The sequence below is a fragment of the Ursus americanus genome, chromosome 17, assembly GCF_024610735.1.
Source record: "Ursus americanus isolate L20-20 chromosome 17, mUrsAme1.1.p, whole genome shotgun sequence".
Classification (NCBI taxonomy): domain Eukaryota; kingdom Metazoa; phylum Chordata; class Mammalia; order Carnivora; family Ursidae; genus Ursus; species Ursus americanus.
The window spans coordinates 40,354,110-40,376,022 of record NC_142143.1 but is presented as its reverse complement, the minus strand read 5'-3'; the positions used below and the strand labels follow the sequence as shown (position 1 = coordinate 40,376,022).

The 21,913-nt window shown below is 42.8% G+C and overlaps 2 long non-coding RNA genes across 9 annotated transcripts in view; one reads left to right on the top strand and one right to left on the bottom strand.

Moving 5' to 3' along the window:
• Positions 1 to 15,645, bottom strand: part of LOC123801208 (uncharacterized) — an 89,119-nt gene extending 73,474 nt beyond the window's left edge. For 4 of the 6 annotated variants that reach the window (XR_015727185.1, XR_006782163.2, XR_006782160.2 and 1 more), the window contains exons 1-2: positions 15,593 to 15,645; positions 14,137 to 14,305 (exon numbers count right to left, since the gene is read on the bottom strand). This is a non-coding gene — a long non-coding RNA (uncharacterized LOC123801208). Of the gene's footprint in view, positions 1 to 787; positions 14,306 to 15,551 lie in introns of those variants that run through there. The other 2 variants (XR_015727186.1, XR_015727184.1) reach the window with 2 other exon arrangements.
• Positions 7,194 to 15,599, top strand: LOC123801207 (uncharacterized). 3 transcript variants are annotated; one of them, XR_006782158.2, is made up of 4 exons: positions 7,194 to 7,265; positions 13,971 to 14,070; positions 14,379 to 14,444; positions 14,637 to 15,599. It is a non-coding gene; the product is annotated as an uncharacterized LOC123801207 (long non-coding RNA). The 3 variants fall into 3 exon arrangements; XR_006782157.2 differs by having other exon boundaries at positions 14,379 to 15,599; XR_006782159.2 differs by having other exon boundaries at positions 13,971 to 14,115; positions 14,379 to 15,599.
• Positions 15,646 to 21,913: the final 6,268 nt, after the last annotated feature.

Here is a 21,913-nt window from a genome sequence, read left to right as displayed (position 1 = left end):
GGGAGCCAGGACCTCATGGACCTCCACGCCCCGATGGCCTTAGCCCACTGAGAGCTTTTATCTGTTCAGAGTTCTGCGTTTGTTTTGTTTTGTCTAGATTTTTCCTAACTCAGGAATAAACGCTGCTGTGGACTGAATGCGACAAATTCCTATGTTGAATCCCATTAATTCTTCCCATGAAGAATTAATTACAAAAAAGCATAGAGAGAAGGCCATAACAAATAACAGCATATACAGTTTCTCTCATGGCCTCAAGAGTCAATCTCTTGATACTTCTCCAACTTTTATTTTCATCATCATCCAATTTATTTCTCAGCAAATATTTAGGTTTCTTATTCATTGCCCTTATATAAAGTTAACAGTACATCTCCCTGTGTTCTGCTTCTCCTTTTTTCCCCCTCTAAATGCTTCTTTAAATGGCAGGCCAGTGTAGGATGTTTGATGTTCTCTGAGTTACCATGAGTGCTGGGCTGTAAATAAATCATGAATGTACCTACATCATTCATGAATTATTCATTTTTTTTCTCGTGCTTTCTATAGAAGACTATGCATCAAAATCAAATTCAAATTACTGAAATCTTAGGTGGTTTCAGATCATTCAAAGAGCTGGTTATTCAGCTTTGCAGAAAAATTTTTTTTATCTATGTTTATGTAAAAATTCTTACTGGCTGGACAAAGTCTAACCTTCCCTACACTTACCAACACTACTAAAGTGACACATTAGATCACAGAGAGCACAAAGGGCTTAAAGGTATAGAGGCCTCAGGTGGTGGGGTATATATTTCAGTTTTTTTTTTTTTTTAAGATATTTTATTTATTTATTTGACAGAGAGAGACAGCCAGCGAGAGAGGGAACACAAGCAGGGGGAGTGGGAGAGGAAGAAGCAGGCTCCCAGCGAGGAGCCTGATGTGGGGCTCGATCCCAGAACGCCGGGACCACGCCCTGAGCCAAAGGCAGACGCTTAACAACTGAGCCACCCAGGCGCCCCATATATTTCAGTTTTTAATTGAAAATTGTGTTTTCCCATAATAGGCATCCTTTTCAGTCTTTGGGCTTACAGCCCAATTCCACGGTTGTCTGACAGGATAATTTCTTCTCTTTTACAAATGGAGCACAGGCTGCCTCCAACTTACTAAGTACCCAACTTTACTAAATTCCAAATCTTCATTTAGGAGTTGTTTGGTTGGAACAGATTAAACACATTTCCCCAAAGACACAAGGTGAGTGGTTTCTGTCCCCAGGCGAGCTCACAGCCTGTTCACCCACAAGATATCAGAAATACGAACCTAATGACCACCTAGAATGCCATCAACAGGTAGAAGCACACTTCTATGGAAAGGATAGGAAGGGATAGGAAGAACAGACCTCAGTGTTTATGTCACATAGGCTTGAGGCTGTTCCAGGGCTGGGAAGAATGGGGAACCACAAGGAGAGTTATGTACATGGGTGTATACATGGGTGCACCCATATAAATGGTTGATTCTTAATTCTAGGGATCTTTGAATTCAAAATTATGTTTCACATGTATTTCATGCATAGGTATGCACACAAACACATATTTTCTAGAAAGAGAGTCTATTCCTTTCATTAGAGTCTTGAAAGGGTCTCAGATCTTCAGACTCAAAAAAATTAAGAACTGTCCCCCTAGCAGATATGAATAGGGAATGAGATGGGACTTCTTGCCAGTATCATTTTTCCATCCTATCAATCTCCTGAGACATTTAGAATAAATGAAAATGTTCTCCTACTCTCTGGGCTCCACTAATACCTGATTTTTAAATCAACATTCCTCATCCTTCTGATGCACTAGGAAACAGGACCTCCTGTTCTGGAAGCAGTTTTTAATAGTTCCTGCTGCCTGTAAAAATATGAAAGTGTATGCAGAATTAACGTCTCCTTTCTTTCTACCTTCCCTGTTTTTCTTTCTGTCTCCCTCCTCTGCCCAACTGTTTGTCTGTCTATCTCTCAGTCTCATTCTCTCTTACTTGGTCAAAAGGAACTGGTCAGAGGGAGGCTTGAAACACAGAGTACTCAAGTTAGAACCATTTACATTTCAGAGGAACGTGTTCTCAAGTCTTCTGTGATGCGTGTGTCTTGCTAGTTTTGCTTTGGAGCATGTCTGTCTGTTATGTCAATGAGAGTTGGTGTGGTCTCTTGAGGTCTGGAGGGTGAGGAAAGGTGGAAGTGAGAAAGGAATTACTCCAGGTAGCCTGAATCAATGTTACAGAAACAGAGACTTCAAACTGTTCATCCATTCGTTTGTTCTGTTTAGTTATTGAGCACCTACTATATGCAAGGAATTACGCTGGGCTCTGAGGGATGCAAGATCTGGTCTTCTCCTTTGAGCAACAATGTCATAGGAAGAGGGACATACAAGCACGCAAATACAAATCAAATTCAGTTGCTAGAAAGTAGCTATATATTCAAGCAGTGGAAACAAGGAAATAGAAATAATTCTGTTCAGTTGGGGTAAAGGTAGTGGTGGGAGATTCTATTCTTCGAGAAGGCAAATCATAGCCAGGAGCACACCAGGGTTCTAGCTCCAGGGCAAGACGCTTGGCTCTTCAGCTCTTTGGTCTTGAGTTTCTGCATCTGAACATGATGGGATTGACCATCTCTAGGGTGGTGGTCAGAGAAAAGGGGATTCAGACAAACTGACCTGAGGCCTGCATCCAAGCCCTGAGCCCTGCCTCTTCCTGTACCTCAGTTTGCCCATCTTCTCAGGCCCTGACTGTTAAATGGAAAGAGTAACAACTACTTTTCAGGATCGATGCAGGGTAACTAAGGATTAAATGTTAGTTCTTTTTCTTCCTTCTCCTTTTCACTCCTTCCTGGGATTCTGGGTATCATGAAATTCTTAGGCCACATGATAATGAATTGCCCCAACCTCCCCCACCATTTATTTAAAAATGTTTTTTTCTGACGTATTTGAGGCTACAAATTCTGCTTAGGAGAATAAGTGAAGTTTTTCTGATTTTTTGGTTTGGACTTGTATGGGAATTATGTTTGCTAATATCAAGAATGTAAAATCAGAGAGTATTTTTTTAAGCTAACAATTATTGAGCAACTAGTATGTGTATTGAATACCATACATGGACTTTAATCTCACAACAGCCTGACAAAGCAATTACTATTATTATCCTCTGTCCTAGTCAGGGTTCTCCAGAACAGAACCAATAGAATGTTTGTGTATATATATTTATAAGGAATTGGCTTGCATGATTATGGAGGCTGACAAGTCCACAATCTGCAGGATGAATCAGCAAACTAGAAACCCAGAGGAGCCAATGATGTAGTTACAATCCAAAGGCCAGCAGGGTTGAGACCCAGAAAGAGCTAATGTTTCAGTTCTACTCTGAAGGCAAGAAAAAGTCAGTATCTCAGTTCAAAGGCCATCAGGAGAGAATTCTCTTACCGAGGAGTAGGGTAAACCTTTCTTTTCTATGAAAGTCTTCAACTGACTGGATGCAGCCCATTCACATTAGATAAGGCAACCTGCTTTATTCAGATTGGTCTCAGCAATTGTCCACCAGCCTTACCTCCCCAAGGTCCAGTTACTGAAGTGTTAATGCCTGGCATAGTGGGGGACCTCAGAAGCTAATGTCTGATTGGCTGGTGCCTTGGACACACTTGTGATTAAATGTTCTAATTTCAACCCTGGCTCTCCCACTCACCCACTACGTTGGTTCGAAGATAAACTGCTTAACTTACTGGCCCCAGTTTCCTTCTAAGTGAAATGAGGGGTAAAAATACCACCTAGCTTGCTGACATGATATGAGGATTAAATGAGAGTATAAATTCAGTATCTAGAATAGAGAAGGTACTCAAGAAACAATAGCTATTACCATTATTAAATGAGATAATCCTTGCAAGGCACTTAGCACTGTGCATAGAGTTAGGGCTCCATAAAGAGGTGTCATCACCTCATTACTATTTAGGAAATAACAGAAATTATTTCAAAAATAATAGAAAATGAAATTATTTAGAAAAATTCTTCACCGATTAAGAGATGAAAACAAATGACTTCTATCTACCAACTCGAAAATTCTGTAACTCTGTGGCAATCTATGGCAGATGTGTTTCTATGCCTCTGGTATCAGAAACTGTTGTGCTATCCGAGATTCCCTCCAGGAGAAAATACTCTCTGAGGATTGTAACGTAGGCTTTTCCACTGCTAATGGAATAATTTCACATGCATTTGCACACTTAGGCAGGGTTGGCTGTTAGAAAACTTATTGAATATTGTTTGTTCTCCACGAGGGCAGGTTCAGAGACAGACATCCTGATTCTGTCCAGATGGTTTGGCTCTCTGTATGGAACTATCTAGCTGATATACTATATCCTCAGTGTTGAATCAGGAAATGTTCAGCCAGTAAAAAAGAGAACTCAAATACTTCTTTGCATAGCCTTATAATGTGCACACTCCAATCTGGATCCTTCTATAGAAAAGTGGAATGGTCTTCCCTGGCCTCCAACTCACTCCGTGTGCTTGTTAACATCCCCACCACCATGACTCCCATGGACTGCTGCCAGCAGTGTTATATTGGCACCTGCATCTCCCGATGGAACAACAGTCCCTTATTTAGGTTTCCTTTTTTATATAATTGTCCAAAAGTAAATAAATGACATATAATCCCATATCAAATTCTAATTACTATAAACTTTCACCTTGTTTTTCATAGCACAAGCAAAGAGCCTAGGCAAGCTCCCCCCTCCCTTGTGACAGTGCTCAGGATATCCTCCCCAAACTACAGCGCCTTGATGAACTGAATATTTTAAGTTGAAGGAATTTAAGAAATGGCAGGAGCAGAAAAGATTTTCTGACCTTCACCTGAACCAGGATACAAAACCCTCATGCAAGAAGCGCCCTTCTTATAGCCAGAGGAAAGGAATACCCTTATCTCTAAGACACCAAGAGGAATCTGAGCCAGCAGGCCTTGCTGGTTCCCCATGTTCACCACACTCAGCTCACACCCCTTCTCCTTCTGTCACATTTTCCCGACTTTCTGCTCTTCATCAAACCTAGCATAAAAACACACTCAGGTTTGACTGCTTCTTCGGGTCTTCATTTCCTTATGAAGTTTCCCATGTCATATAAAACTTCGGCTAAATCAATGTATATGATTTTCTCCTGTCTTTTGTTACAGGGGCCCCAACAAAGAACTTAGAAGGACAGGGGAAAAAGATATTTTTCCTCCCTTACACTTGCTTTCCTCACATCCGTGAGATGTCTTACTACTTTATCTTCAGCCAATCACTGTCTCCCATACTTCCTCCCCCAAAACGTTAGAGATCTGATAGGCTTCACAATTCAGAATTGTCTGGATTTTAGAAAGGTAACATGGTACGTACACTGTATTTTAAATAACACATCTAACTGAATCTGGGGAAGGATCCCATAATCAAACACATTTATATTTTAGTATCAAAGCATATGAATATTCAACCAAATGGCATAAAGACCATAGGTAACCTCATATCATTTCAGGCCTGATTTTGCCACCACATGAGTTTTCCACAAACTTACAAGAAAACGTTTTTGTTTCAGAACTTTTTTGACTTTGGAATCACAGATTTTGGATCATAAAATAACTTTGTAGGGGAAACAACTATTGCATTTTATATTTCCTTTAAAATGAATGGTGTCCTGTTAGTTACACTCCTGGCCTCTCTCCCTATGGCCCTGTACTCAGCCATGGATATGGGGGTTGGGGGGTGCAGGGCCATAATTAATCTGATTGGTACACTTGCAAAAATATCCTGGGCATGCTCCACCCAGCTCTACACATTTTGCTCTTGGGAAGCAGCTGGTGCTCTGCCTTCTTAGGTCTTGGCCCTTTGCCTAATTTAATTATGATCCTTATTTCAACCTTAGAATTTATTATTATTATTATCATTAATGATATTTTGGCCTCCATCTGCCACCCTTTTTTTGTTTCCCAACTGATTAGGAGGAACTCAGATGAGAAGCGGCTTGACCTCTCAAAGATTCTGGTGTTTGGTTCTTGGCTGGGAATGTTGAGAAATTAAAACAGTGGGATTTTGGCTGAGAACAATATACCTGCAGGGACCATTTTGGCAATGCCACGACCTGTGACTTTGTGGACTGGATTTGGATGTGTAGGGCTGTTTGTCTTCTTGTAATAAAACTGACTCTGACTCTGAACATTTCTAAAGGTTTGTATTAGGCCAGATACGTTTTCACAGTTGTGCATTAAACCAAGTTGTAGAACTTGAGAAGTATATCTCAAGTTTGGGGCAAAAACTATCCTGGAATTTTGTAGAGAAAATATCCCAGTCATGGAGTACCTCTTAGAACAATCTTGGTCAGAGGCCCCTGGGTGGCTCACTTGGTTAAGCATCTGCCTTCAGCTCAGGTCATGACCCCAGGGTCCTGGGATCGAGCCCCACCTCGGGCTCCCTGCTCAGTGGGAAGTTTGCTTCTCCCTCTCTCTCTGCCCCTCCCCTTGCTTGTGTTCTCTCTCTCTCTCTCTCAAAAAAAATACACAAAATCTCTTAAAAACCCCCCAAAAACAAAAAACGATCTTGGCCAGAGTGCAACTGATTCAGAGAGAGACATAAGAAACAAACCGTAAAATGTCTCTAAAAATGAAACTTAAGGACTCTGATTGACTCAACAAAACTATGATCTCAATGAGGTGGAAGTGGGAAGAGTAGAAGACAGAAAATGGAGGAAAAAAGAGACAAAGAATCATGGATTAATAGGGGACCAAACATGACACCATTTCAGGAAAGCAGGGTACCAAGAAAGACCGGAAGCTGAAACTGGGGGCTTTGGTGGTTTTATTACAAGAAGACAAACAGCCCTGGACCTGATACGCCTCCAGAGTGCCTGTGCCCACAAGGAGAGTGAAGCTTACAGGGATTCTCAAACCTGAGAGGTTGGTGCCTTGTTGAAAATGTAAATTCTAGGATCCCAACACCATGGCCCTAATTTGTAGTCTTAACTTGGGGCCCAGGCATCTACATTTAAACATGCTCTCTAGTTGATTCTCTCATTGATGGTCCCTGGGCCATATTCTGGGAAACACAAATAAAGTCAGGACTAATGATTTTTAATGATTAAAAGAAAAACATGTTACAAATGCAAACACAAGCACTTCCTCCAGATCACAAGGTTAAATTCCAGGCCCCTGCAGAGCCTGGCTTTGGGTTCCATCCGCAACTGTCTGCCGGTGCCTGCAATCTGAGGTTCTGACCCCATCCTTTTATGGGCTCTTCAATTCCACAAGCTGCTTGGATGGTAAGGAAGGTTCTGCCTGAATCTAAAAGCTATTTCCTCTCACGCAAACAGTTCTTCTAGAACACTGGGTAACTGGTTTTTTCCATGGTATGGTAGGAAATAGGTGAATGTGTTAGTCCTTTTTCTGGGTTCAGAAAAGAATCGGCACTTGAGAAGAAGAAGGTTAAGTTTTGCAAATGCACCTCAACTTTTTCAAGTGAATGTTTGACAGATATTTAAAAAATACTTCCCCCAAGCAGTTGAAATGTAATTACTTATACCAACATTTGTCATGTAATAAATTAAAATGATCAAGGAAAGATCTACCACAGGTGATAAAGAAAGGCTATTCGACAGGCTTCTTTCCAACACTTATGGGGTGGGAGACAGACAGCCTGCCTAATCCAATTGGTGCTTAGAATATGTTCACAAGGATGAAGTCCATTATTTTTGGTCATAAGTTGTTTTCCTTACTATATCATGTGCATGTACCCAAAGAAACGAATAGGTTTGCAGGTTATTTAATTCAACAGGTATTTCTGTTGTCTCAGAATCTCAGCAGAAATCCAAAGATGAGAAAAATAGTTAAGGAGTACTACAAGTTCTAAAACGAGATGTGGGGCACATGTACTTAGGACTTGTTAAGAGTGGCCAAATGTGATCATATGGCCCTTGGCCTGTCACCACCTCCAGCTTGTCTAAGAGAAGGCTAGGGATTTAGTGGTGGAAAGAGACTTTCTTTAAAGAGAGTTGTCAGGTAGGAGAGCAATGTTCCTCTACCCTAAGGCAAGTGAAGGAAACAGGCTAGGGATTTAGTGGTGGAAAGAGACTTTCTTTAAAGAGAGTTGTCAGGTAGGAGAGGAATGTTCCTCTACCCTAAGGCAAGTGAAGGAAACAGCAAGAGAACCTCTCAGATCGGCCGGGGGAAAGAGACCGCGCACCTAGTCGTCATTGAGGTGTGCCAGTTCTCCCACCAGGGTGGGGAATCTACATGGAACCAGGGAGCTGAGGTATCTACCTGATGAAGACAGAGGCGGCCCCACATGGCCCCTGGTGGCAGGGCAAGACGAGTGGCCTGATCTTGCCAAGTTTCACTGGGGGCATGGGACAAGGGAGGCAAGCCTGCACAAAGTGTTCTAGGGAGCCAAGTGGACACCAGGGAGAGAAGCTGGGCACAAGAGAAGGAGCTGTGTGGGAATTACCCAAAGTGTGTATTACATACAGTGAAGAATACAGCAGAGTGGAAGTCTGAACATGGGCGAGGAGAGTGTCCTCCAAAGAACCCACAAATGTTCCCTGCAAGAAAAACAAGCCAGTATTCAGGCTTTTTCCACAAGAGAGAAGGCATTTGACAGCCAAGAGAGCTGTTCAAACAACACTGGCTAAACACTCACATTTTGCCCCGTTTCCTACCATCCTTTCTCCCCTCTGCTCCTTGTTCTAAATGTGGAGGTGTCAGTAGCATCCCGGGGTACAGGAGAGGTTGTGTAGTCACAACAGACCACAGGCCCCCTCCTGACTCCAGGGTTCTGAGTGCAGGTTAGGTGTGAGCAGTGAAAAAGGAAGGTGCTGTGAAGCACATGAGAGAGCAAAAGTCTACCATTAGATTGGTCCGGATTTCCTAACTGCTGATAACAACAGTGTTTTAGTACCTGGAAGTGACAGATAAAGCCAAGAGATCTGCCCAAGATATTGTCCAAGGGCAGAGAAAGGAGAACCAACAGGATGTGTGATGGTAGAGGAAAACCAAAACGAAACAAAAACTGGGCATTTCCTAAGGGAATCTTCCTGAGTCCTGTCCATTTGCTAAGCCAGATATTTTTGCAATGTGCCCAGGCTGCAAAGGATAGAAACATGAGTAAGGCTACTGCTGTCATTGGGTAATTTAGACAAGTGTGGCAGGATTCTGGATTGAAGTAAGAACTTGTGTTTTTGTTCTCTGTGATTTTTCAGCCTCCCCCAGGCTAAGAAGATGGCTGAGCTCATTAGCTTCCTTGCCTCAGGGCAGAAAACAGAAATATGGGAAGACAATTTTTCCTTCAAACTTTTGTGAAAGACTTTATGATTTTTGTGAAAATATTAGGTATCCAGTAAGGAGAGGCAGAGAAAAAGGATTTTCTGTGAAGGCCAAGAGAGGAGAGGAATTTCTCCCAAGTAGAAAGGGAATAGAATTCAGCCAGATCCATTGGTGGCAGGAGACCGTCCCTCCTTCCACCAGTACCATAAACAGGAGGACAGAGTTTAGTGGGGGAAGAGTGGGTGGTGAAAAGAGGGCATGTCCCAGTCAATGGGCTTCTTCCAAGGAACTGTGAAGCTCAGATGATGGGACCAAATGATGGGCTAGAAACTAAAGGCTCATAACTTCATTACCTGGGCTCTGTGGATACCATGGCTTCTTAGATTCTCATTTGTTCCTGGGGAAGATTGATTTTTCCACTCATCTGGAGGCATTGGGACTTGGAGTCAGATATAATATGGTTTTGAACTGACATTTATTGACTTTCTGAATTTTAGTTGTACATTTATACCCACTACATAAGAAAAGAAAGAACCAAACTATAACGGTCTTGATAAATGCCAGAGAGAAGCATATGTTAGGAGGCTAAAACCAAGAGAACCTTTAAACTGGGGGTCACCAGAAAATTACTTTTGGAGGATCCAAGGTTGTTTCATAGGATTCCAAATGACAGCAGGGGTGGAGAGATGAGTGTAAGGCATCCCAGTGTCAGCAAATGCACAAAGATGGAAAAGCCAGAGGGAATCAGTGTATGGAAGACCTTTTCTGTAGTTATCCATAGAAGATGCTACATGGGGAGATCAGGGATGAGAAATGAAATTGGGTGAGGCTTGCATGGGAGTTTGAGCATTGGTATTTATTTTGGCAGCAACAGGAAAATATTGGTATTTAAGGAGTAACAGGGCATGACCAGAACAGAGCTTTAGAAAAATTAATCTGCCAGAGATATATGGAATAGATGGAAAGAGAAAGTGAGATGGGATGGGAAACAGGAGGTTATTGCTGTAATCCAGGCAAGAGGTCATGGAGGCCATGACAGAGCAGTGGTAGTGACCTTGGATTGTAGAGAAGGCTGTGAAAGACACCAGGGATATAGATCTTAGACCTTCATGGGAGCGAGACAAGATGGAGTTTGAAGTGTTGAGCCCAGCTGATGAAAAAAATAAAAATGCCATCATAGAAATGGGAAACAGTGGAAAAGGAGTTAATTTACAATGAACACATTCTAAATTTGAAGTTCAACATATCTGAATTTAAAACTGGGTTGTAAAGGGTGATTTCAGGGAATAGGAGGAGCCAAAGGATGGAGTGTGCAGTGCTTTCATAGCAAAGTTGCCTATCTCCATAGCTGTCCCTTAGTGGATGGATGTTTCAGAATGATTTCGGGAGAAGGGAGGGGTTGGGCTATGGCAACAGAAACTTAGAGAAATGAAGTACAGAGCTGGGCAAAGGATGAGGCTCAGTCCAGATAATAATCCTGAAAAGAACTGGCTTTAAATAATTTTCTAGTTTATTTAGGACCTTCTCTCATTTTGCCCAGTGCTCTCATGAGCCCTGGGCCCCTATATTTTCCAGCACCTTTCAAGCTTCCTGTATCATAGACTTTTCTCAAAAATGGGATGAATATATACCTGAGAGCCAGAGACTTCCTGAGTTTGGGAAGGCTCTACCACTTTTTGACTTGGTGGACCTGGGGAGCATTTCTTTTTTTTTTTTTTTTTTAAGATTTTATTTATTTATTCGACAGAGATAGAGACAGCCAGCGAGAGAGGGAACACAAGCAGGGGGAGTGGGAGAGGAAGAAGCAGGCTCATAGCGGAGGAGCCTGATGTGGGGCTCGATCCCAGAATGCCGGGATCACGCCCTGAGCTGAAGGCAGACGCTTAGGTCTCAGTTTCATTACCTAAAAAAATTTTTTTATTACAACAAAATGAAATTAATAGGTTTTTGTGGCGAGGAAATGCAATGATGTATAACAAGACAGCCACTAGAGTGGCTAGTAAATATTAAACTCTCAACAATGGTAGTTCCTTCTCTTTCATCCTGCCAGTCAGTAGTAATTCCTGGTACTGATGAGGATCCTTCAATGGAGGAGCACTGAATTCCATGCAGCAAGATGCTAGGAGACCTGCATCCTAGTCCCAGGGGAGCTATTTAGTAGGTTGTTCCCCAGGGCTAGCTTCTCAACGAGGGCCCTCATTAAAATGACAGTTGGCTGAGATCAATGTTTGCTAATTTCTACTACCAAAGAATGTTTTGTCCTCTTTTCATGCCCTCTATTTTTTAAAATATTTTTCTATGGATCTGTAATTTGTTAAACCATTGATTCATTTCTTATGCAATCACCAGAGTTAATAAACTGGATTGAGAGAGCTCTTGCCCAAAGCAGCTTGGAAAGACTTGATGTAAGAAATTGTACAATAGCTATTATGGTCTTTAAAAAAATGGCATATGGACACTGATGACAATGTCCTGGAATGTTAGATTCTAGGTGGACGCCACTAGACAAGGTGATCTCAAAGTTCCCTCTAACATTCTCTGAAACCATAAAGTAGTTTAGGGTTCCTACTATGTGCCTTTTGAAGGACTCCATCATTGTTTTGCCCTTAAGAGTAGTACTTTAATGTAGTAAGGAAGCTAAAACTAAGACACCTTTTAAGCACTAGACCAAGCATACAAACATTCAGTATGATGGGCAATCAGAACAGATATTAATGTGGGCTAGAGTAGTCACATACAATAGATGTTTACAGGAGGTAGAGTTTTCTCCGGTTCTTTAATGATGGTTGGATTTTAAGCAGCCTGAAAAGGAAAGGGGAGCAATCAAAGATTGGGGAAGAGAAGAATATCATCATAGGATGCACAGAAAAGAGAGGCCAATGGGAGAGAAGGATTGTTCTCATTCTCCCAAGAAAAAAAAACACATCTAAACCTCTATGCTTAGTTCTGGACTCAGAGGGAAAAGTCCAAAATGTTTTGTGACTGAAGTCATTCTTTTCTCTTAAGCTTCATTTCTAGCCCCTTTCTTCCCAAACTCCACGCTGTAGCCATGTCAGAAAATAGTACCCCATCCACCAAGTATCTCCAGCCAAAACCCCTAAGGATCATCTTGATTCCTCGCTTGCTCTCTCCTCTCTTCCTCAATCTTCCAGAGAGACCTATAGATTCCATTTCCAGAATTTCCACCTCATCCTAATAAAATGTAAACCTGGTTAAGTCATCTCTCTGCTTAAAATATTTAATGGTTCTCCATCAGCTACAGAATGAAGTCAAATCCTCTTATCCTGGCATGTAGACTGTTCATAATCTAGCCCCTGATTACCTATCTAACATTATCTCCACTGATTTCTTTGCTCCATGAAAAAGTTTATGGGATAGGAAGCTTGGAAGGTGCTGGGAAAGACATAAGGGCTGAGGGCTAAACCTTTGCAAGTAGCACACTTTCTAGGTATTAGAAGAGATGATGAGAGCTTAAAGTAATACAATAGTAAAAGGGAAGTGATGAGAGTATGGATTCAAGAAATATTTAGAATGCAGGGTAGAACAGAGATGTAGAACTAGTTAGATTCAATGATAAAAGAAAAAGGCAAAGCTAGGATGATGATTATGACAACGACGACGACAGCCAGTAATGTCAGCAATAATAACCAACATTTTCTGTGTGCTTACTATATACGAAGCATTGTTCAGAAGGTGACATGTGTTAACTCACTAAATCTCCAAATCAATCCTATGAGATAGAAGCTATTTTTATCCACATTTTATACGTAGGAAAACACAGGCACAGAGAAATTCAATAACTTGTCTAAAGTCACACAGGGAGTAAGAGCAGTAGAGCCAAATTTGCACCCACATAGTTCGGCTTTGGAGCCTGCACAATTAAGCACAGTGCAAAACTGCCTCTTTTGTCATATCAGACCAATTGCCATCTCCGAAACATGCCATACTCCTTTGAGCCTTTACGTCTCCCCCATTCTTTCTGTATGAAATGCCGTTATCTTTTCCTCGGAGTGGAAACCTTTAGGACCAGATCGAGTATTACCTCTTCTGGGATGTCTTCTCTGTGTTCTTCCCCAAGGACAGCTATTTACTTCTTATTCCATTTTACCATCAAACTGTGTGTAATTCCACTGGTGAGCACATTGCACTGCGTGGCAATTACTGGTTAACATGTCTATCTCCCCTAACTAGACTGCGAGCTCCGTAACAGAATCTGTGTCACATTCATCTCTCAATTCCCTGGCTCTAACATCCTCCTATGGCACCTAGTTCTCGATCCATAGTAGGCATTCAATAAATGTTTCTTAAATGAATGGATGAATGAGTAAATAAGTGAATAAAAAATATGGAGGTGAGAATTCTCCACCCTGCCATGTTACTGACTGGTGCTGGTGTGAGCTCTTAATGCAGAACTCGGCCAGAATTGAAGAGCAGTGGGGTGATCAGACAGAGTGGAGAGGTCAGAGATGAACTTGAGACTGGGTAGGCCTGAAGAGATTAGCAACATGACTTCCAGAATAGCCAAGTGGGGGATGCCAAAGTCTGAGAAGGCAACTTAAGCAAATGGATGTAATGAGAGCATCTAAAGATCAAATCTGAAAGAAGGAACAAACAGATACTACTCTGGTTTCTGGGCATAGGTTTCACCAAATCCCCTGCCATTTATTACCTGGAATACGACTGTTGTTCATTGATTTCCCTTTTTCCAGGGCTTCTGAAAGTATGTGAACGGTGGAACAGACACCATTACCAAAGTTATCTGAAGAAGGAATTAATCAACCTTTGGAAGTAGCACGATACAACCATCAGGTCAACATTTGCAGATGGAAGCCAAAATTGCTTGAATTGCAAAGTGTGATCATTTATTTCACTCACCCGGCTGGATGGGCAGGATATTCCCTTGGGCGGTCTTTATCTTCCATATTTCTCTACCCACTCTTGTGGACACCACCTTATAGGCCCTTCATCGTTTGTGGGAGGACCTTCCCTGTGTGCTTGACTGCTGGAGTCCTTTTGTAATCTGCTTCTCAAACTTTCCAGACTTCTAAATAAAGGCAAGAAGTACGTTAGCTCCCTTTCTCTCTGTGTGTTAACGTTACCTTTTTTTTTCTCTATAGTTGTAGAGAGCAAAATGGAGTCTCTTGAGTCAAGAAGGGGCCTGTGTCAAGCAGTGACGCAAGCAGGTAAGCTACTGCAGGTAGGCGATGTCACTGGGACCCACATCAGGTGACACCCCAGAACTGATAATGAGCAGAACCAGACAAGGTCTGCAGAGACCCAAAACTGATTCAATCCCTTTAAAAACGGAAGGATTTTGGCAGCAAACTGTCAGACTCTTCAGACCCGACCCCTCAATTTCCGACCACTTAAAAAAGGTAACCACTGCCAAAGGCTCTGCCCGATTGATCTGGTAACTGAACCGAGATCCTTCCCGGCTTGAACATCAGAAGCAGTGAGTGCCGAGAGCTGACCAGGACGAGACCCAGGCCTTATCTCAACTGCGCGCCCACAGACCGACTTTGCACGTGGTTGGTTAATTTTCCACACCCTTCTGTCATCTTGTTTGTTGTGTGGGTTGTCTTCTGTCCTGCTCTGTGCGCTATGTAAGAAGCCAAGTTGAATCACATGGTGAATTGTCATTGAGTTTAGAATCCTGAACCTGCTTATCACTGTGATTTAACTTTGCTTAATGATTGAATAAAGCTGACATAGTGGAAAGACACAACTCATGTGTGCGCCTTCATAGTGTCCCCACACCCATAGTTCTTCCTTTTCTGTGCTGGCAAGAGAGTCGCTTTGGATCCCCACTTGGGGCTCTCTTCTGCCGTCAGAATTCCAAGAACTTTTCGGCACAGCCCTCACCCAAATGCCCCCGTGCAGTATACATCTCCGTGTGACAGTCTTATTGTAGACAAAGTGCAGGAACGAGGGTCTAGTCCCAGTCCAGTGGTTCTCAAGGGGAGATTCCTGGGCCAGCAGCATCAGTATCACCCGGATCCTCGTTAGAAAGGCAAATTCTCCGGCCCCACCCCAGACCTACTGAGGGAGAAACACCACTGCAAGACCCGCGATTCTGACATGCCCTAAAATTGGAGAGCCGCTTCCATCAGCGAGCTACTTACTCCCCCACTTTCTGAGAGGATTCTACACTTTCTCCTCCAAGCTCTGATAGCCCCTCCCCCCGACACACTCACGACCTCTTAGATTCTCAATTCCCTAGGAAAATCTGACGAGAACTTTCCGGGGCTCCCACCCCGGCCCCCCCGGAGAAACCTGTGCGGTGCTCGCACCTGGCTCCCTCCCTGCCGCGATGTCCCGCGGGGACACTCACCGGTCCCGCCAAGCGGAAGCCAGCGCCCGCCCGCTGAGGCCCGCGAACGCATGCGCTCGTCGCGTCTCCCTTCCATCAGGTTATTCCCGTCAGTGCTTCGTATCTCCCAAACTCTCTTAAAGAAAAAGAAAGAAAGAACTGCTCTCTTCCTCCACATCTGCCTTCAGCGACTGTTCTTTTCTGTGACCTCCTTCAAGCAGCACCGCACAGGCTGGGCTTTGACACCGCGGCTTGCGCACAGCAGGCTCTCACTGACCGCGGTTAAGTGGACGCGTGAATGCAAGCGTGCGCACGAGCGGGAAGGGCGAAACCGCCATTCCCAGCCAACAGAAGACACTCTGGCGGTAGATGCTGCCCGCTTCGTAAGAGCTGGAATATTCTTTATTAAGGAAGAATAGACTGTTGTACTGCGCCCTTCCAACTTCGGGAGACTGATGTGCCAAAGAGTTTGATCTTATTTGAGGAAAGACTAATTTCTCAGCCTCTACGGGGGCTCTGTGCTGCTAAAGGGCAGATATCCTGAGAGAATGGTCTTTTGTTTCGAAAAGAGGCTTAATGAGGTTAAGGATTTAACAAGGGAGGCTTTCAGACTTGTGAAGTGGAGAAGAAACCTGTTTTACATCCAAATGAGCAATGTATTCCTTTGCTAGGGCGGCTATAACAAAGTAAAAACAGATGGGGGGGGGGTTCAACAACAGAAATTTCTTTTCTCACAGTTCTGGAGATGAGAAGTCCAAGATCAGTGTGTCCGCAGGGTTGGCTGCTTCTGAGGCCTCTCACTGGCTTGTAGAGGGCCATCTTCTCCCTCTGTCCTCACATGGTCTTTCCTTTGTGTGTCCCTCTGTCCTAACCTCCTCTTCTTACAAGAACACCAGTCATATTAAATTAGGGCCCACTTTCGTGACCTCATTTTAACTTAATTGCCTCTTTAAAGACCCTATCTCCTTCTGTCACTGGCTTATTTCACTTAGCAGGACATCCTCCAGGTTCATCCATAGGAACCTGGATTTGGTTGTTGCATATGGTAGGGTAGCCTTCTTTTTTAAAAGCTGAACCATATTCCATTGCATGCTTATGTTGGAGGAGGTCATCAAGAGGACATAACTGCCAGTTGACCTATGAGCTGGCCTGAGCATCTCACAGCCCTCCCCTGTCCTTGGAATGTGGGTTCTGCTTGCCTTCCCTGATCTCAGAGGCTTCTTCAAGGACATAACCTGGTGATGATGATGTGGTATTGAGACCATCTGGATGGTATATATGAATGAACCTAATTAAGCCTCTATATAAACTTGGAGGATTTGGCAGGGAGGTGTGGAAATCTACTCATCTTGCGGCCACCCAAGACAGCCTGTGTGTAAGTCCCTGTGCTTATTAAACTCTGCCACCTACCAGTCCAAAGTGGTCTGCCTCTTCCTTCCCTCTCTCTCTGCTCTTCACTACAGTGGGCCAGTTTCATATTACACTGGGGGGGGGGGGCGGTGAAGTTCCCAATGAGCTTGCAAATCAACAATGTATACCACATTTTCTTTGTCCATTCATTCACCAATGGACACTTCAGTTGTTTCTGTATTTTGGCTATTGTAAATAATGCTGCAATGAACATGAGAGTGCAGATATCTCTGTGAGATCCTGATGCCAATTCCCAAAAGTGGGATTGCTGAATTATATTATATTATTATTACATGGTAGTTCTATTTTAATTTTTTTAAATTTTTTTTTTGTTTTCCATAACAGCTGTATCAGTTTTACATTCCCACCAATACCATACAAGGGTTCCAATTTCTCCACATCCTCACCAACACTTGTTGTCTTTTGTTTTTTGTTGTTGTTGTTGTTAACAGCCAACCTAACAGGTGGGAGGTGATATCTCATTGTGATCCCATTATATCAAGTGTCTAAAATGGTCAAATTCATAGTAGCAGAGTAGAATGGTGGTTACCAGGGGCAGGAGGGAGGAGGAAATGGGGAGTTGTTGCTCAGTGGGTATCAACTTTCAGTCATGCAAGATGAATAAGTTCTAGAGATCTGCTGTACAACTTGGTGTCTGTAGTTAACAATACTGTAATACACACTGAAAAATTTGTTAAGAGGGTAGATCTCAAGACTATTATGTGAAAGTGTAATAAGCTTGTACGTCATCAGTCCCTGTGTTTTGGAGACTCTGTTATTATGACAGTCTTGCTGTCATCCTAACTAACAAAGACAGCAAAATATCTTCATGATCTCAGGATTAGTGTATTTTTAAATTCTTGTGAAAACTATAGAACTTAAAAATCAGAAATATGGTGTAATTAACCCTATGTAACCATCTGGTTTTAGACTTTATCAACTTTTCACCACATTTACTCCATGTATTTTTCTCCAAGGTTTTTTTTTTTTAAGAATTTATTTATTTATTTATTTGAGAGAGAGAAAGAGAGAGCGCGGGAGCACAAGTGGGGGTAGGGTCAGTGGAGAAGGGAAAGAGAGAATTGAAGCCAACTCTGTGCTGAGCGTGGAGCCTGACACAGGGCTCGATCTCACAACCCTGAGATCATGACCTGTGCCATAATTAAGAGTCAGACGCTCAACCAACTGAGTCACTCAGGCGCCCTTCCAAGGGTTTTTAAGAAAAGGCATGTTTTATCTTAAATCATCTGCTGTGCTGTTTGGCATTGTACAACTATTGGTTATCTTAAACTTTGATAAATGTGGGCTACATATGAACTTCTTGCATTGGTGAGGAAATCAGAGAAGTGTGTGCTGTTTTTCCCATATGAGGTAACAAAGGATAGAGAGAAGAACCTGGAAGTGGAATGTGAGGTGGACTGGGAGTGTAGTGGGACCAGAAATCTGAGCAAGGAGCAAGCACAGCAATGGACGCAGCTTAGGGTTTGCAGAAACCTTGGGAAAGGCACTGAACCCTCCACAGCGTAGGACAGAGACTCAAGCCACTTATGCTTAAACGTTAAATACATAAGCGACTACATAGACTAGAGGACTTAGGGAGACCAGATGACAGCCAGCATGCCTTTAGCGTATGCACTGATGAAACGATGGATGACAGAGCAGACCTAGTACTCTACAACTTAGCACCATGCCAACTTTGGTATTTAAGCCCAGAAGGCCATCCTGGAACAAGAGAAAAGCAAAATAAACGGGGCACACCTGGACAACTCCTCTTAGTCTGCAGACCCGTAATCTAGAATTTTATCTGGTGCTCCTTCACCTGGGTCTGCACCAAACCTTCATTTTGGCTTTTCCTTTGCAATTACTGACCCTCAGCTTCTGTCTCCAGCTCCGCCACAGCCATGAGGTGGGGAGCTTTCTAAAAGGCTGATCTTTCACCTGCTTGCAAAATGTTCAATTTGCCTTATTTGACCAATTTTTCTCCCAGCGGGCAGTAAATAAATCCACCATGAGCTCTCGGGAATAATCCCACCAGATCATGGATATTTTTATTTCTTGATCCTTACTGAACCCAAAGTGATGCAGCATGTTTCCTAATACAAAAAGTCAGGATGAAATATCCAAATGGAAGCACAATGTGTCCAAGAGGCAGGTGGGGGCCAGGTAACAGGGGTGCTGGTTTTTAAGGGGGTGTGTTTTTTCATGGTTGGCAGGCTTTCCTACTTGGGGCTATATGTCCACAATCGGATGTCTGTTTTGTCTGATTTTGAAATCTTAAACCTATTCGCTCCCATGAGAGAAACCCTAGTTTCTGAGCTAACACTCCTTCTGCAGGTGCATCTCAAGGTGGGGAGCCAAAGGCTGTGATGGGGTTTCCAATGTGCCTGGCTAACCTGCCACAGTCAAAATCAACGGGCAAAACTAGAAATTCAGGTGGTTATATTGTCACAATGCCCATGAACTGGGTTGGGGGACTATATGAAAATAGAATATTTTTAGTTTGGCAATAATTGATAGTGTCGTTTGGCAGGAAATGTCTCAAATTCAGTTATTCAAATTCACTTCTATTTAAGCCAGTCTGTAGAGCCTGCGTAGAGGATCAGACTGTACAGACGGAATTCTTGGCAAAATCTCTGCAAACTTCCAGGATTATCTGGATTCTATAGGAGTCTGATCTTTCACTGTCCTTGACTATTTTACAGGTCTATAGAAACTGAAGTTAATTTGTAAAAGAATGATGATGATACAAATAATTCCCATTCTTAGAAATGCAAATGAATTTTGTCCAATGAGGATGCATCAATTTCTACTTAGCTGAAGAGGCCAGTTTTGGCCTGATACTATCAGCAAATTCAATTCACTGTTCTGGATTGCCTATAGATGTGTTTTTCCTTGGGATCTCCTTTGAACCAGTTTTTACTTCTCATTAGTTTCCTCATTAAACAATGACTAAAATAAAATCTTTAACACAAATTCATTTTATATTTGTATGAGTCACATTTTTAAAAATTACCTTTTAGTACCCTGATTCTCCAGCAACTTCGTTCATCCCCAAAAGTGGGGTTGACAAGGAGTGAAGGGAGAACCCTGAATTTCTGACGGAGTATTTACCCAGAAGTGACTAGATGAATGAGCTACTTGAAAAAACAAGATGTTTACCCTTATTCCTGGATATAGAGGTTCTAGATTTGGATTGTTTTCAGAATAGAGTTATAAAAAGTATTTTATGTCTGCACAGCCAAATTTGAGGACTGCTGTGATTCTCCTTTTTTTTTTAAATCCTACCATTTTAACTTTTTCACTTATATAACAAAAAAAAATGGTAAAAACAGATGTGCTTAAGAAATAGGATGGAAACTTGAACACCATTGGATATCACTCTCTCTCTGCCCCCATCTCCCCCCGAACCCCCTACCTCTCTCTCCAGCACCTGTTCCCTTGTTAATTTCACTCTCCCAGGCTGGCTTCTCACCAGTTGTGGTCCGGCTGCTAGCATCTCAGAATCTCTTACTCATATCCTCTGTGGAAAAAAACAAGAGCATCATTAGCATAAGTCTTTTTTCATAACTGTCAGCATGAGAAGGAGCGTTCTAACTTGGGAAGAAGGGTGGAATTTTTTATAGGGCTTCAGCAAGCAGGGTCAGCTGAAGTTCAGCTAGTTTCAAGAATAATTGTTCAAAGATGGTACTCAGGGAAGGGAGGAATTATTCTGATTAATTAGCAGCCATTGTTTGGACAATTTGGGTTTTACTAAGAGAAGTGGAAGGAACACTGAGGGGCTGAGGTCATGTGCAAGACGGTGTGCAATCTACAATGACAAGGACATGGAGGGCCACAGTAGAAACTTTATACACCTTACAGTCCTCAGATCATAGAGACCCTTTTTCCCACATGCAGTTGGCTAAATCCTAGGGAAGGATTTTGATTGCTCTGGACCGCTCACTGTGCTCAGGGAGTCGAGGCAAGAATGAAGAGGCTGTTCCTAGGCAGATCCAAAGGCTAGAGCAGGGGAGGAGCAGGTCTTAAAAGGAGGGAATAGCCCAGACCTGGCCATGGGGTCATCACAGTAAGCAGGACATCCCGCCCCACATCTTCATTTATGTTCACAAAAGCCTCCTTTTCCTCTTCCCAGGGAAACAGCTCAATTTTGCCTTTAGGGGACACTGCTTAGTGGAGGACCACTAAGAGAACTTTCTGCCTAATGAGTGTGGGGCGCAAACCGAAGGGAGATGAAAGCCTCTTCTGAGAGCATCTTAGTGCAAAAGGCTGGACACAGCTCTGATGTCCAGATTTCTTCTGAAAGCCTCAAAACTTCCTAAATGATCACCATGGTCACTTAGGGAAGATAAACAGGTTTGGTTTGAATAAACATCCCAAAGTTGGCAATGCTCCCTCCCCCTTCATTCTTCTTTCTTTCCCCTTTCAGGTATCCAGTGTCCATAGCCCCTTCTTTCCTATTGTAGGGCCCAGGGCAGGATGCCCCATGATCGACCACTATGGCAAAAAAGAATATTTTGAGTTAAGAGTAATCAAAACCCAACAGATGCAGGAAAAACTCTCTGCCTCCCCCTCAGCTGCCTAAATTTATACTGGAAAGGCGAGTCTGTACCGGGAAGAGAGCTATTAACAGAGATTCCCCTTTACCTAAAAAACTTACCTGCATAATAGAGCAACCTTCCTTTTCTAAACACTCCTTTCACCTTCCTGCTAATGGCCTTTCTTCCCTCTGTATCCTCAGACCCTACCCGTCTTCAGCTCATATAAACTCCATGTTGCCTCATTGTCTTCGGAATTTCATGTCTGTGTGGATCCCCCATACATATGCCTATTAAATTTGATTTTCTCCTGTTAATCTGTCTCATGTCAATTTGATTCTAAGTCCAGCTAGAAGGACCTTGTAGGGCAGAGGAAGATCTTCCTTCATGACACTAA